Below are 15,033 nucleotides of genomic sequence, written 5' to 3'. Positions count from 1 at the left end.
ACCACTAATAGAGGGCATTCAGCTTTTAAAGGTGCCATAATATTTCTATATTCAGATAATAATGTGTATCTGAGAGCAGTCATTTGTAAAATACTGTCGTAACTTTGTAGATCAATTCAGGAGAACTTTTTAGCAGCTCTTAACTCATTAAGATTGTAGCTCTTAAATGCACAGTTCTCCTTCAGTCTGCTTGCATTGTGTCGTTTTTGTCTGTAGCAGAAAACACTATGCTCTATGTACTCTAACTAGCCCTAAAACACAGGGAATTGGTTATACCCTACTGGACACACACAACTGTGGAAACTATGGATGCATGGTTGTTCTTTTATGCTACCTTTGAGTGTGTTTGGAGTTAAATTGAAGCATACACTAAAGGAAACCAGTGCATACACATTTAGTTCCATTGTAGCATCCAAAATTTGATGAAATGTGTATCACTTGGACACCAGTAGACCCTCAGTTTCAGTATAAATGCCACTAATAATATCACTGACTCCAACTTGTCAAATGGTTTCTTAGTGTTTTACAGTCAGACAGTAAACTAAAGAACTTAGAGCTGCAAGTTTGCAGCCATTTATCAACTTAGTCTTGGAATTTTTTTTAGTTCAAGCAGTTAATGCAAAACATACCTGTCAGACTGATTCATGATTATGGGAATAACCCTCAGTTGCAGTGTAGTAGTAGTTTTACTTAAGGAAGAATTGAATGCTTCTTCTATCATTGACTTATAGAGGGAAACTTCACATATTGCAATGCGAAAAATTTAAAAACACTTTGGTAAAATTTCCAAGAAATAACTTCACTGTAACAAAGAGTCTGCCAACAAGGGTACAAAAAATGTGAGTAAATACTGTAATGATCAAAATTGTATGAAAAACAGGAGATAACAGTAAATGTCTGTAAAATAATTATATTTTTAGCTGACTTAGAAACAGGAAAACTGTAATTTTATCATCACAAATTGCAAAACAATGTGGAAATCTGATGTGGACATTATTTATAATTTATTTACAGTTTTGACCTTTTTTTGAAAAAAATAATTTATGTTTTTCAGTAAACATAAAAATTAATACTTTTTTTCCTGTGACTTTACAAAACAACAAGAATCTGGAAAATCACACTTTTTGCAGTCCTTAATATACATATATTTTCTTTCAAATGATGGAAAAGATCTGTAAAACATCAAGCTTTTATGCTGATTCAGTACATTTAATAATAGTACAACGGTATTGTGAAATGTTATAAAATAATCAATTATCATGATGTGGATATTATTTACAGTATTGGTCTGTTTTTTCAGGATTAAAATGATATTGATTACTTAGTTTCTGTGATTTTACTAGGTATTATATTTAAGTAAACAAAACAGGTAATTATTGATATTTTTATGACTGCGCTCATGCATAATTTTATCCCATTGATAAATAATGTTTTGTAGTTTTATATACTTTACAGATAGCCTAAATACTTTACTTCAATACAACAGAATCGGCTGACTTTTCACTAAATAGCCTTGTTTCCACAGTGCAGCATCTGACAGTCGTTAGTGTGACCTCTGTCTGGGTTAATGGACACAAGATGTGCACAGGTGACAGCAGTGTTAGGGACTCATGCACATTAACGGGATCTGAGAGGGAGTCCGCTTCCTTCCTGCTGAGCGACAGAACTCTTTAATGAGCCATAACTGTGACAACCAGGAAGTGGAAACCCTGCCTGAGGCCCCAGATGAAGTGCTTTAAAGGGGGCTGTAAAGATGGACAGACCTGAGGAGGGGACGGACTTATTTGATGTGGTTGTCACCCACAGAACCTGCTTTGCTTCAATACCTCCGGATTAAAAGTAGCTTTTTTTCTCCACTCAACACGTGTCTTTTCTTGGTGCACATTGTATAGATTCCAGAGAAACAGGAGACGACTCAAATGAATTGTGTCCGTGAGAGTCGGATTTTATGAAAGTGTGCCTTTTTTTCGTATATGTTCTTAAAAAAGAAGAAAGCTTGTGTTGTCCCTCCACACCGTAAAACCACCACACCACAGATATTCCTCTCCTCCATTTTAAGCCACAGCAACACTTTCCATACATCCTCCCTGGTGGCCTGTTGTTTGCTGCAGACAAACCCAACCACAGGCCAAGTAATATTTACCCAGCAAAGAGTGCATCAGCCCGGCCCAACCCAACGGGACGAGGAAGCCCAACCTATTGCGGGGTGCTGTTTGCATTTTTACATTGTCGTTAAGTAGGATGAGGTCATATTTTGGACACGGTGTAATGACACAAACCCAATTATTCTCAAACACAAAGCCACAAACACACATACACACACACATATGGGATAGAGAAATCTGTCTGAGGAAAGTGACAGCAGGAGGCTCAGGCTTGTAAGCAGCAGTGCAGCCTGTCAGGGGGCTGTTTCTGAGGCGGCGTCCAACAGTACGCTCCAAATGAAATGGAATGTTTTTGTCAGACTGCGAGAAAATACCAGGAAACTGACTGTTCTTTTTATGTCATCTACACCAGCTTTGTCTGACCAGCCTGCACATACTGCAGCAATTAAATCCATATGTGATGTTCTTTTTTGGTCATAAAGCCAACATCAAACCTATGTGGACAGGTCGCTTTTCTTTGGTTTACATTCTAAACTAAATGTCCCCACTGTGTCCTTTAACTTCTGATGTTTCATCATTTATCTCTCGGCATAGAAATGCTCTCTTGGTAAAATGATAGGAGGACATTATGGGGCCAGTTTGGTCAGTAGATGCTCTTATCCACAGACCAATCCTTTCATCTGCATGTCACATTAAGGACTATACAATGAGTATATACTATATTTAAACCTGCATCTTCTTTGTCATGTAGATTAAACCAAGTCTCATGAAATACTGCAACAGCTGGTTTGATCAATCAGCAAGCTGCAACAAAACACAATCCTTATGTTAGCTTTGTTAAGTCAGTTTGAACTTTCTGTGTTTACCCTGGTACACACATTTGTGATAAAATTGAAATTTGCAGGCTAAATCAAAACACAGCTCTTGGCCTAAAATAGAGGACTGTTCACACTAATGTTAGAGACTTAATTAAGCTCTGAACCCCAGAGTTTCTTTTTGCTCCTGTCACATTATTACTCACAGTGGGCATGTTTATTTTACTACAACAGAAAGTCCTGAACCTCTATGGAAACAACATAATCATCACTAGAAGTAGAGGAAACTCAGCACTATGCAATATGATGTCGTGATAACACCATAAGTCATGTTAAAAGAAAAAATTTTAGTCGAGGTGTTATTTTTGCAAATCTGTAGCTCGGTGCTAAATAGGTAAGGAAATGGGTTTTCAGAACATTTTTGCTGAAACAGCTTATTGCTACATCTGAATATTATGCTATGAGACCTGCAAAAAGAAGCCAGAACAGAAAACAAACCATAACAAACAAAGCAAGAAAAGCACTCAGAGAGCACAGGACTCCGCCAAGGCTGCTCAGTCATTGTATGATTTCTAACAGATAAGTCGATTTCTAGTAGGATCGCAGTGACGCCTATCTCACAGTTATACAGTAATCTTTAACAAATCCATGGATCCAGACTATAAGCTGCATCACTGTCAAAATCTAATCAGGTGGTCCTTGTGTCATTTCTGACCTTCTCTGAAAATGTCATCCAAATTCGTTATTCTGCTTTTGAGAAATGTTTCACACAGACAGACAGAAAGACAAACGCACGCCAATCATCACATAACTCCGTCAAGTTCCTTGGCGGTGTAACAATGCACTGAAAGACGTTCTAAAGCTCTGCAGGGCTGCGAGAAGTAGCAGTAATGTCTGATACTTGGTAATATAATTAATACAGATAATAATTATTACCTTATTGGAGCAACAAATACATTATTCTAAGCTGAGAAAACAATGTTATTAGCTTGGAGGTTAAAGTTCATACAGGATGCTCAGTGACAGCCTGAGTTTGTCTGATGAATGAAAACATATTCTTAATGTGGTCACGCATATTAAAAAGCAGGAGGCATTTATTGCAGTGCAGAAATTGATTTCAGATTGCAAACAGATACATTCTAACACTGAAGTACATTTAGCACAAGTTGTCGGTGTAGCAGGTAATTTAAGCACTCGTTAAATTGCAGCTCTTTGATCAGTCGCCTCTTTATCCAATAATTACTGTTCTCCAGCCTCAGTGACCTTTTAGATGCACTAAGTCAAACCCAGCAGGGAATCTGAAGGCATGTTTTTTTGCATGTCTGGACTATAGCGTGCAAATGCATTTATCTATGTTTTGTCTGACTCCTTATCTCTGTCTGTATGACCTGTTTCTTAAAGACTTACTGATAGTTATCCTGCTCTGAACGCACCACTGGCTTCACTAATCCAATAAATGTTTGAATTAGTCCACAGTTGTAAAACAGGTAGCTCTGGTCCTGCACTGTGTTCAAAAAGCCACTGCAAGATACTCAGAACCACATGACCTTCATTAAAATATTAATATTCCAGTCGACTGCAAACGGGTGGAAAAATGGGGGACTTGTTCATTAATTTTTATTTACTTGCTGTGGATGAATAATGTGAGAAGTTAGACGTGATAAATCAGGAAAAGATGATAGAGTGAAGCTAACAACAGGGGAACATAAATCATTGGGGAAATCACTAAACAAGGCTGGGATCATTTAACAGACTGTGTGAGTTGTTTACTAAAAACTGGCAAACAGACATTAGAGGTGCTGATTTTTAAAACCAGTAACTCTAGAAGAGCTCGGTTTCTTTTCAGAGCAAGAACAACCCAAGTACACTGTAAAAAAAATAGTATTTTTATGGTAAAGTTCCATCAGCTGTGGTTGCCAGAATGCAACCGTAAAATTATGCTAAAACATTTTCTTCATTTACAGTGAAGAAATGCATTGACACTGTTGAGTTTACGGTTAAAAAAATGTGCTTCATTCCATATTTTACTGTAAAAAAGTTTTAAAATCTTAAAAATTTACATGAAAATATCATTTAAGATAAAATTTGTGTAACCTATTAGAAATATGACAGTATTTTTCTATTATCAGTACAACAGTTTGTGTATTTTACATTAAATATATGTATTTTTAACAGTTACCGCTGTCATAAATATTAAAGCATTTGTCCGTTACTAACACAAAAATATTTCAATTTGACAGTACAAAATGTAATTTTTACATCAAATAAATCAGCAAAACAAGATGTACATCTAACTGTGAAAATTTGCATTTTTTTGGGAAATAAATGCAAAAATTATAGTATTGATTTACAATTCCATTTAAATAACTGTGCAAGAGTAGAGAAATGTATTTTTTCAAGAGATTTTTTAAAAAAAAATACAGTTTTCTCCTGATGACCTTATTTACGGTGATTCACTGTTGTATAAATGGGATCAAACTGTTTTAGAATTTACAGATTTTTACTGTCATGGTTTAACAGTTTTTCACTGTAAAATTTACAAGCATTTTTTACAGTGTATTTGATACTATTTAGCCTAAATAGTCGTCTTAGTTTTTGCTGGAATTCAGAAAGACGTTACCACTTCGTCAAGCTTTATTAAAGGCAAACTTCAAAAAAATAAATCAGGGGCAATAGAGGCAATGAGGACAAGCAGACACACACCTCCATCAGAAACCACAAGATCCCGGAGACTAAATCTTTAGTGATTTCTGTGCAAGCAGCTTTAAAACAAAGTTCTCTGACACTTCCTTGTACCTGTCACTGTTGTTGCTGCTGCCTGATGCAGAGACCTTTTATCCCCCTCCAGAGAGGACTCATCTACAATGTTCCATCCAGCATCTTCTGTCTAAACCAGTTCTGCTTTTATTTCCTTTTTTAGAAAAAACTATCCGTAACTGCGCAGCACATCATCAGAAGCTCCTCCAAAAACAACAAACACGAGTTTAGATTTTTTTTTAAATTTCAGAAATAGAACAACAAACTGCAAGCAAAAGATATGAAACCGGCCAATTTTCTTTTGTAAAACAATTTCGGTGCCAAAGCAATTACTGTGAAATCATGTAAAACAGAAGGATACAGTTTGAAGGATACACAGTCCTCCTGACATATAGAAAAATAATGCCTTAAGAGGTATTTTATCACAGAATCACAGATGCGCAGAAGAGCTCACTAATAAAGAATGCCTCTCAGACTCTTTACTTACCCTTATTAAATAAGTAATGTCTTTATGTAACCTTATTAAAGTCAGAATGCTGCTTTGACTTTGTGATTTATGGATTTATATTCTTCTCGGGCCTAAAAATACCCTCACATTGTAAGGACATACTGTGGATCCAGCTGAGTGCAGCCCCAAGATGTCCTCACGTTTCTTAGGTAAATTCTTCTCAAAGCTAATTACAATTCAGCTGCCATTTGAAAGACACTGGCACGAATACAGTATATAACATTAAGTAATGATGTGTTAAATATGGATATATACTGTAAATACACACTGTGAGCTAAAGATATGAGTTTCATTCCCGTTTTTTCTGTGAAATCCTTTTTTAGCCTTTTCAGCTCAACTCTCAGTTCCATATCTACACCTTTAAAAGTAGAGCACAGCTGTAAGAGACATTACTACTTTGGCTTGCGAAGCATACAAATAACTAACCGCACAGGCAGGAGGCAAACTCCCACTCATCAGCTATTTCCCAGTGAAATTAGATTGCAGCAGTAGTCCATCTGTACTGAACAGTGTAGTCTGTTGCACCAACAAAGCACAGTCCTGCTCATTAACATGGATAATCTGTTACATTACTGACTTAAAATGAGTAAAAATGCTCAGCCAGAGTTGTATATTTTTTGTCATATGAAGTTACATTATCCTGAATGTTTTCTACAATGTTATAAATCAGAAAAATAAATGTAGGTCCAATCCGAGTCTCCACCCTAAAGCCTAAACACTCACCCCTTATCAACTTCCTGAGGAGATGTTTTATTTAACCTTAGCAATATGATGTGTTAAATGCTAGAACGTGATGAGAGAAATAAGCAGTCAGCACCATAGCTGAGCTTTTCCCACCTTTCAACTGTTTGATCACAGTCTTGAAAATAAGAATTCAGACTTCTGTATCATTATTCTGTTTCACAATCGATTTCTAACTTCAACATGTATGACTGAATTGTGAATTGTGTAGTGTAAAATAGCTTTCTAGACTTGGAAAATACTTCTAAATAAGTAACTTTGATACACAAAGAGGGGTTTATAGAGCGGCAGTTTGACTACTTTTCACCATTAACTATTATATGTCCAAATCCCTCAGGACAGTCTGCAGATATGCAGATTCTTAGAAATAATAGCAATGAAACAGCTGTATCAGAGCCTTTATGTTCACTACCAGTCAAAAGTTTGGACACACCTTCTCATTTAATCCTTACTTTCATGATTATTTACATGGTGGATTCTCACTGAAAGCATCAAAACTATGAATGAACACATATGGAATTATGTAGTAAACAAAAAGTGTAAAATAAGTCAAAACATGTAGATTTCAAATTCTTTAAACTAGCCACCCTTTGCTTTGATTATTGCTTTACACACTCTTGGTATGAGGTAGAACCTGAAATGGTTTCACTTCACAGGTGTGCCTCAAGGTTCTTTTGTAGGATTTCTTGCCTTCTTAATGAGGTTTGGACCACCAGTTGTGTTGTGCAGAAGTCAAGTTGGTACACAGCGGACAGCCCTATTTGACAACTCTTAGAATCCATATTATACCAAGAACCAGTCAGTTAAGTAAAGAGAAATGACAGTCCATCATTACTTTAAGAACTGAAAATAACAGAAAACCATTAAATGAGAAGATGTGTCCAAACACTGAGTGCTAGTGTACAGCCTGAAGCCCTCACATGTTCAGGGGGAACGCTTGTCAAAGTCAAATTGTCATCACTGTTATGCAACCTTTTTGAGAGACGCCTCATGGTAAAAATTACATAGACTGTAAAAAATAATTAAAGTCCTGTGCAGAACAGTGAAAATCTTGCAGCAATGGTTCCACATTTTTAATGGCGTAATACAGTAAAGCTCAAGGGCTGTAAACATCTGTGAAAACAATCTGTAAAATAATATTTTTAAGCAGATTTCAGTACAGTGAAATCTTAGGATCACACATTGTGCCAGAACAAATAACTGTTTGTAAAAATGCAGATTTTTGTTGCAGACATTATGTAAAATTTTGACCTTGTATTAATTTCAACATTTGTATTAATACTTGTGATTTTGCTACATATTATCTGTAATATTATCAGTTTTAATATAAATACATTAATATTATATTCTTGTTGGGCTTTTTTGTTTTATTTTTGCTTTTTTAACTACTATAGAAAGTGTCATTTTACAATCAAATGTTGTAAATGAAGGAAGTAGTAAAAATTCAGATTTTTGATATGGACATTATTTACAGTTAGATCTTGTTTTTTTACAACTTGTAAATTAATAACATTTTCCATTATTTTAGCCATAACGTCACAAAAGTGGAAGAATTTGTAATATAACAGTAAAAAAAGAAACAATAAGACTGTTACAAATGTTTCTGAAAATCTTTTTTTGTGAAAATGTTTTGTTCTGAAAGCCGTGATGTGTTATCAAGCATTAAAAATAAATACTGCGACACCTCCCCGGATACTTTCACTGCAGCAAGTTTTAAAATCAGTCCAGATAAATGAAGTGATCAGTGCACAGATTACACTGAACTGTCAGAGTTCTGTTCCATTAATCCAGCGACAGGAGGAGATTAGTAACATGAGACATCTTAAAGCAGACTGTCTGGAGTCTTACATGATAAACTTCAGCAGCATTTGAAGATAACTGACTACCAAGAAACAAAATCCACCCGAGAATAAAGTGTATCTAAAGTGATAAAATGATGACACTTAGTTTGTTTTTATCAGAGTAAATGAATGAGACACACTGAAACAAGCTCGGTGGGTTGAATGAATGAAGTCTGAACACTGTGTACTGCTCCTAAATAAATAAAAACATAAAACATAAATTTGGTAACATTGGTACCTAGAAGCACAGACAATAAATCTATATGCATGAACGTGCTCAGTGACTGTTTGACAATCTGCCTTCAGCACGTTTTCATCCTCTGGGGAGCACGAATACCTGCTGGGACTTCAATGTGACCAATAACAGTGGGGATACCTCGTCACAGACCAAAGTCTTGGTCAAGGGGAACATCTGTCACACTCTTTATTACTCCATTTTTACACAGTGCTGAGATTTATAGCTTTAATAAAAACGTATTTTCCAGCCTGTGGCTTGTCAGAACAAACACAATCTGCTGGGCTCGTTTTGTGTTGCGTTTCATATCAGAGCCAAAGCTGCAACAAAATAATACCAGTTTCTGTACAGTGCATTTCAGAGTTTATGGGTGATATAGATTAAAACATCTGATATGGCGTGAGTTCAATACTTTGTAACAGTATGTGGCAGGACAGCAAGGTGATGTTTTTAGGTCCACCTTGATGCAACCTGCTTATTACCAAACTCTCCCTGAAGCTGATGTTGTGAGTCATCTCACTGAAACTTGATTCAGGGTTTACACCAAACCTCAGCTTTGATTTATTCAAACTTCACAGAGCAGAAATGATGATGATGAACTCAATGTATGAGCTATGATGGGAGAACAATGAGAGGGCAGTGTAGAGAAGAGAAAGATATCAACTACAAAAGAATCCAACAAAGAAAAAGTATGTTTTTTTATATCATCATAAGGGGGTCAAGTTACAGACAGATACAGTGCTGATGGTTCAGTATTAGCTGTGATTAAACAGCAATCAGGGCAGAGCTAAACTCAAAATATAAATCCACAAACCAGGATGAAAACCCACACATTGTATATTTCTGATACCCGATTCGGCTCCCAGATTTCCCCCAGGGGGTCTTAGAGGACATACAGGAGTAGATTAAATGCCATGAGCTGATACTGCTGATGCACATTTTCAGTCTGGCAGGTCACTTCTGTCTCTGACTGCTCACTGACCTTCACGCAAACTAAGGGTGGTTTTCAGATGGAAGCTGAAAATGTGCATTAGCTTCTCTGAATTTGCTGTACATTCATTCATTTAGAATCTTGCAAACCACCAACCGGATGAAATGTCCTCAGAATTCACTCTTTAGGGGTAACAACAACAAAGATATATCTATATTCACATTACATTTGTCTGTAATGCAGTAACATAACAGATAATTGCTCTTTAATACATACAGAATCGAATTTAAGGTCCGACTTATGGTCTATAGGTCTCTCAATGGTCTGGGACCAAAATATATTAGAGATTTGTTTGCTGAAGCCTAAGAGGTCTCTGGGAGCTGGACAGTTAGTGATCAGACCAGACAGTATGAAATGGTGTTTAGTCTTCATGCTGCTGGAACCAGCTCTGCCTGAAACTTAGATTTGCACCAAATGTTTTAAAGAATAACCTGAAGATAGTTATATCCTGTGTGTTTAAGTAAATTCATCTGTATTTTAACTTAATTAATATTTTCATGACCTGTGCCTTTATACTGCAGTTTATACACGGAGATCACTGCGACTGATGTATTCTGCTAGAAACCTTCAGTAAATTACTATAAAACAACATTAAGGTTGTTGAATGTTGTGTTTCTATGTGTTGTCATTGTGCCAGTGCTTGAATAGGTCTATTTGTACTCATCTGTATGCTTTAACTTTATTCAGGGGCACCAACTGTGGCGATTCTCTGGTACTGATATTTCAGGGGTCATAGATTGAAAATTTTAGGAACTCCAGTTTCAAGCCAGACAGCTGATGCCCCTGTTATGTTTCAGCACATCCCCTTTTCCTGTGAGCAGACACTCTCCTCAAGTTCTACAAATAGCAGTCCACCTGTACATACCGAAAATTTCCACCTCAGGTACTGGAGACAGAGAAAGTCTCAGAACTTGCGGGAACTTGTTGCGAGTCCAGTGAGAGTTAATTGACTTTTCCATCCATCGATGCAGAGCCGATTAGACATGCAGCCACTGTACAGGAGTGGAAGGAAATAGTCTCTATACTGACAGCCAGAACTGTTTCTCTGAATGATTAATTCTTTTCATGCTCTAACTTACTTTGCCTGGAAAATGCCTCATTGTCCTACAAAATTAATACTGTCAGGAATAAGAAGCAGTAACTGGCATCAGATGGCACTGAGCCACACGTCCCTGTAGACCTAATCAGGCTTTTAATGGTGTAAACAAGAGGGTGTTTGGATGATGTCCACTTTATTGTTCCCATTCCTCAGATAATCAAACGTAATGGGAGTCACATCACGTCTCAAAGTTATGCGGCTCACTGGAACTTTGACACTTCTATAAAGTTTTCATTCTTGTCTGATGGCACTATAAGAAACTGTAATTGTTGTCTGTATTTGTCAATGTCACAAGTGACGACAGAGTTACTGTTCTCGTCAGAAACAGCAGTGAGAAGACACAGTCTTGCCGAATGAATAATTACAGAACTGCAGTGGCATTTTATTTTCTTCTGTTAAATGCCAAGGTCAAACAGTTTCCAGCTCAAGCAGAGAAAACAAAAGGACTTTCAGTGCACTATTGCACTGCTGCATTATTGATTTCATGTAATTTCTGATTAAAGGCAGCTACTTCTCATTTTGTCTCAGTTCAGACGTGGCCCCCTCATGCTATGAATATTTATTCACTAACTTGGAAGACTTGTTTTGGCTGGGATCATGATATCCTAATTAAATTTTAACATGTCTTTCATTTCTTAATACATTAAATTGCTTCAATGTATTCATTCACAATTCCCTCATTCATTCATAATGGTACCTCCATTACTTCTGTGGCATACAGATGTGATGCTAAGTGGCTTGAATTACAATAATCAAACCATTTCACCCACTGGATGAATACGGTCTTTGTTTATGACGCAGACAGATGAAATCTGAGTGCATGCATGTGTGTCAGAGTGAGATTGTGAGTGAGTACATGCGTGCTTGTGCATGCATACATCGCCACGGACGAGTGAGGGCAGGCAGATGGCATGTTGACGCTAAGCCTACACGTGCTGTACCCTCTGCATGCTTTTCAGTGACCCTTCACCTCCATCTGACTCCCATTCTTCAGATTCCACACGTAGCTCAGAGAGGTTTGGCCCGACTGTATAAGACACAACATGGTCGCCTGAAGTGACAATTTAATACCTAATTTCTAGTTATTAAGTGCTACTTCAGTGCAGCATGTAGCAAAACAAAACAGCAAGTGCACATAGGGGGATGTCACAAACCTATGAAACTTAATACAGCAGTCATGCAACGAGCTCTGCTACTGTAAAACTTAGAACTGAATCCTTAACGCTCCACATTCTAACCTTTGATGTTTGTTTTCTGTACCTCAGACCACTCCCTACTATCAGTCTAAAAAAAATCAGAGAAAATCTTTGAAACTTAACTCCTTGACACCTGAATTTATTTACAGTTAAATAAATGTGTGTCTTTGCTTTCCACCTGATGCTAAAATAAGTGGATACGCTATCTCAGCTGTAGTCTGAATGAATGTGGTATGTTGCGAATTTGTGACAATAAGGGGTTGACAAAATCTTCTTGATCTACCACTAAGTCAAAGCCACAATAATGAGTATTTTTATAATAACGTATCCAATGACTGCATGCTATTTGAAAAGGGTTGATTAGTGATGATTGAAGGGAGTTGTCACCTGAATCTACAGCTGCCCTCTGCTCTAGAAGTCTAATTAACTACTTGTAGCTCATTGTTTTGAATGGATCACGCTTTCGTTGTTTAGTTCAGTCTCATCCTGCAGTATTCTTTTTTAAAATCAAGTATTTTATTGTTTAACGCGGGTAGCAAACAGACAAATATACAACCCAATGTGCTTTACTGTATAGTTGACCTCAGTAGATCAAAAAGGAAATAATGAGGGCAAAAAGAGGGTGTTGTTGGTTTAATAACATTCCTGCACAGAACATTTGCCACTTTGTCAGTACAGAAAGTCCAGGCACTGAAGATTGAGCGTCATTTTGTGTCCTTGCTACTGTAACCAATAACGATTGTAACCAAGGATTCCTCAAGAGAGAACAAGGAAGCTGCCAGCAAAAGGCTAACATCTTTGTTTGCTGCTGTCAGATCGACAGGAAGCACATCATGCAGTGTTTTTAAAAAAAAAAACATTTTTGGTTAACAAAAATAAGCTGTACACTACCTGCCCACCACCAATAAACCAGCAGACAAAGTTATCGTCCAGAGTTCCCTTATGAAGCTTAACATGTTGTCAGAAACAGAAATTGCAAAGCCTCTTATCACTGATACTTCTGTTAGAGAAGTAAACGTTTGCTACCAAGCGATCAAATAAAATCGGTTGATTTTGGTCTCAATAACTGGAACAAATGTTGATAAATTAATAAAGTACTGGCAGGAAAATGGATGAGGACAATGGCCTTTAACATTTTATACCCAACCCTCCACCCTGAGCTCCTCCCTGAGATAAAATGACACTATTGCTGAGAAAACAAGCTTTCATCACAAGACCATCACAAGAAGCTGCTTACCAGCAAAAGGTCACTTAATAGGTTACTTAAATGTACAAATTATGAGCAATAATTAGACTTTTAGCAGGTTAATTATCATTTTGTGCCATCAGGAACAGGTGTAATATTGTATAAGTGTAATTTACTTAATATGATACTAAATATATTAAAAAAACACCCACAAAATATTCTAAAATAAAAATTTTATTTAATCAAAAAATAAAAATAAAATAAATACAAAATCTAAAAAATGCAAATTAAAATGAAAAACAAAATTTTAATTTAAAAATACCAAAATAAATTTTAATTTAAGTTATTTAAAAAATGTATTTAAAATAGTTGACAGTGAACATAACGCAATAAATAGCAAATATTTTTTAAAAATCTTCTGACTGATCTGCCTCCTATAAACTAAAATGAAAGTCTTTATCACAGATGAAGCCCTCAGAGTCACTGGTGACTTATAAGGAACCAATATGCAAAATTACATATTTCTGCATGTTTCTATTAATTTTTACATTTTTTAAAGCATCTTCCAAACTCAGCTGCACACACATCAAAAAACATGTTTACAATTTGAGCCAGAAAGGGGTTAAATATGTGACGTTTTCTGTCTAATCAGTCGGCCCTTTGTGAGCGTCTGTGTTTCCAAATGCAACAGAAAAGGGCAGATGTTTGCCCCTCTGAGGAGGCAGCAGTTAGGCTGCCGTGACAGTTAACAAATGGAGACTTCACAGCACATAAGACGGTTAATTAATAGCTGATCTAAATATGGCTTTGCACCTCTGCGTTACGTGGTCCTTGGCCTGGGACCAGGAGACGTCGCACAGTCTGAGTTCAGAGACGTATCCTCCTTCCATGTGTGTTCGCCCTGATCTGGAACATCAGTGTTAGAAGCCAGATTAACAATTCCCTCCCTGTCTGCTCTTTGTCCTACTTGTGTTCCTCCTTTTAAGAATGTTGGACTTATGTTGTTTTCTGTTGGATGCTGTGTCTCGTTGCAGTGTTGGTTTCGTGCTGCTGTGTTTTGGAGGTCATAGAGATTTAAGGACTTTGAACATACTCCTCTGTGCCTGACCTAGTTTTATTGAAATTTCCCATTCTGTGCGAACAGTAGCAGTGTTAGGTGTGTGAAATTTACCATGGCCTTGTTTCAGAAGTAGGGCAAGAGTGGAAAGTTGAGGCAAAGCGGAGTGTTCCACAGGTAGCTGAAGTTGGAGGGACATTAGTTGAATATAAATAGCAGCGTATTTCAAGGAAACAAATGGTTTTCTGTCTTTTTATATAAACTATTATGAAGTACTTCACCGAATTATATTCACAGCACCGAGAACTAAATCAAAACTGTTGATGCTCCTAATATAAGTCCACCCTCCTTTTTAAATGCACGACTCAGGAACTTGAGCTTCCTAGAAATAGCATTGAAGAATGGCTCCTCTCCCTGTATCTGGCCAGCGGCCCACCTTCAGGTCTGGAGCTTTAACCTTCAGAGACTCCCGCTGCTGATGTGGCTTGGGGTTTTTGGCTGA

The 15,033-nt window shown here is 36.9% G+C and overlaps 1 protein-coding gene across 1 annotated transcript in view; it reads right to left on the bottom strand.

Annotated features, from left to right (window-relative positions):
* Window positions 1-15,033, bottom strand: part of arhgap24 (Rho GTPase activating protein 24) — an 84,524-nt gene that overhangs the window by 54,782 nt on the left and 14,709 nt on the right. The gene's annotated exons all lie outside the window — the stretch shown is intronic.

The sequence above is a fragment of the Acanthochromis polyacanthus genome, chromosome 18 (assembly GCF_021347895.1).
Source record: "Acanthochromis polyacanthus isolate Apoly-LR-REF ecotype Palm Island chromosome 18, KAUST_Apoly_ChrSc, whole genome shotgun sequence".
Classification (NCBI taxonomy): domain Eukaryota; kingdom Metazoa; phylum Chordata; class Actinopteri; family Pomacentridae; genus Acanthochromis; species Acanthochromis polyacanthus.
Note: the sequence above shows the minus strand (reverse complement) of the source record. Positions and strands in the feature narration are given on the sequence as shown.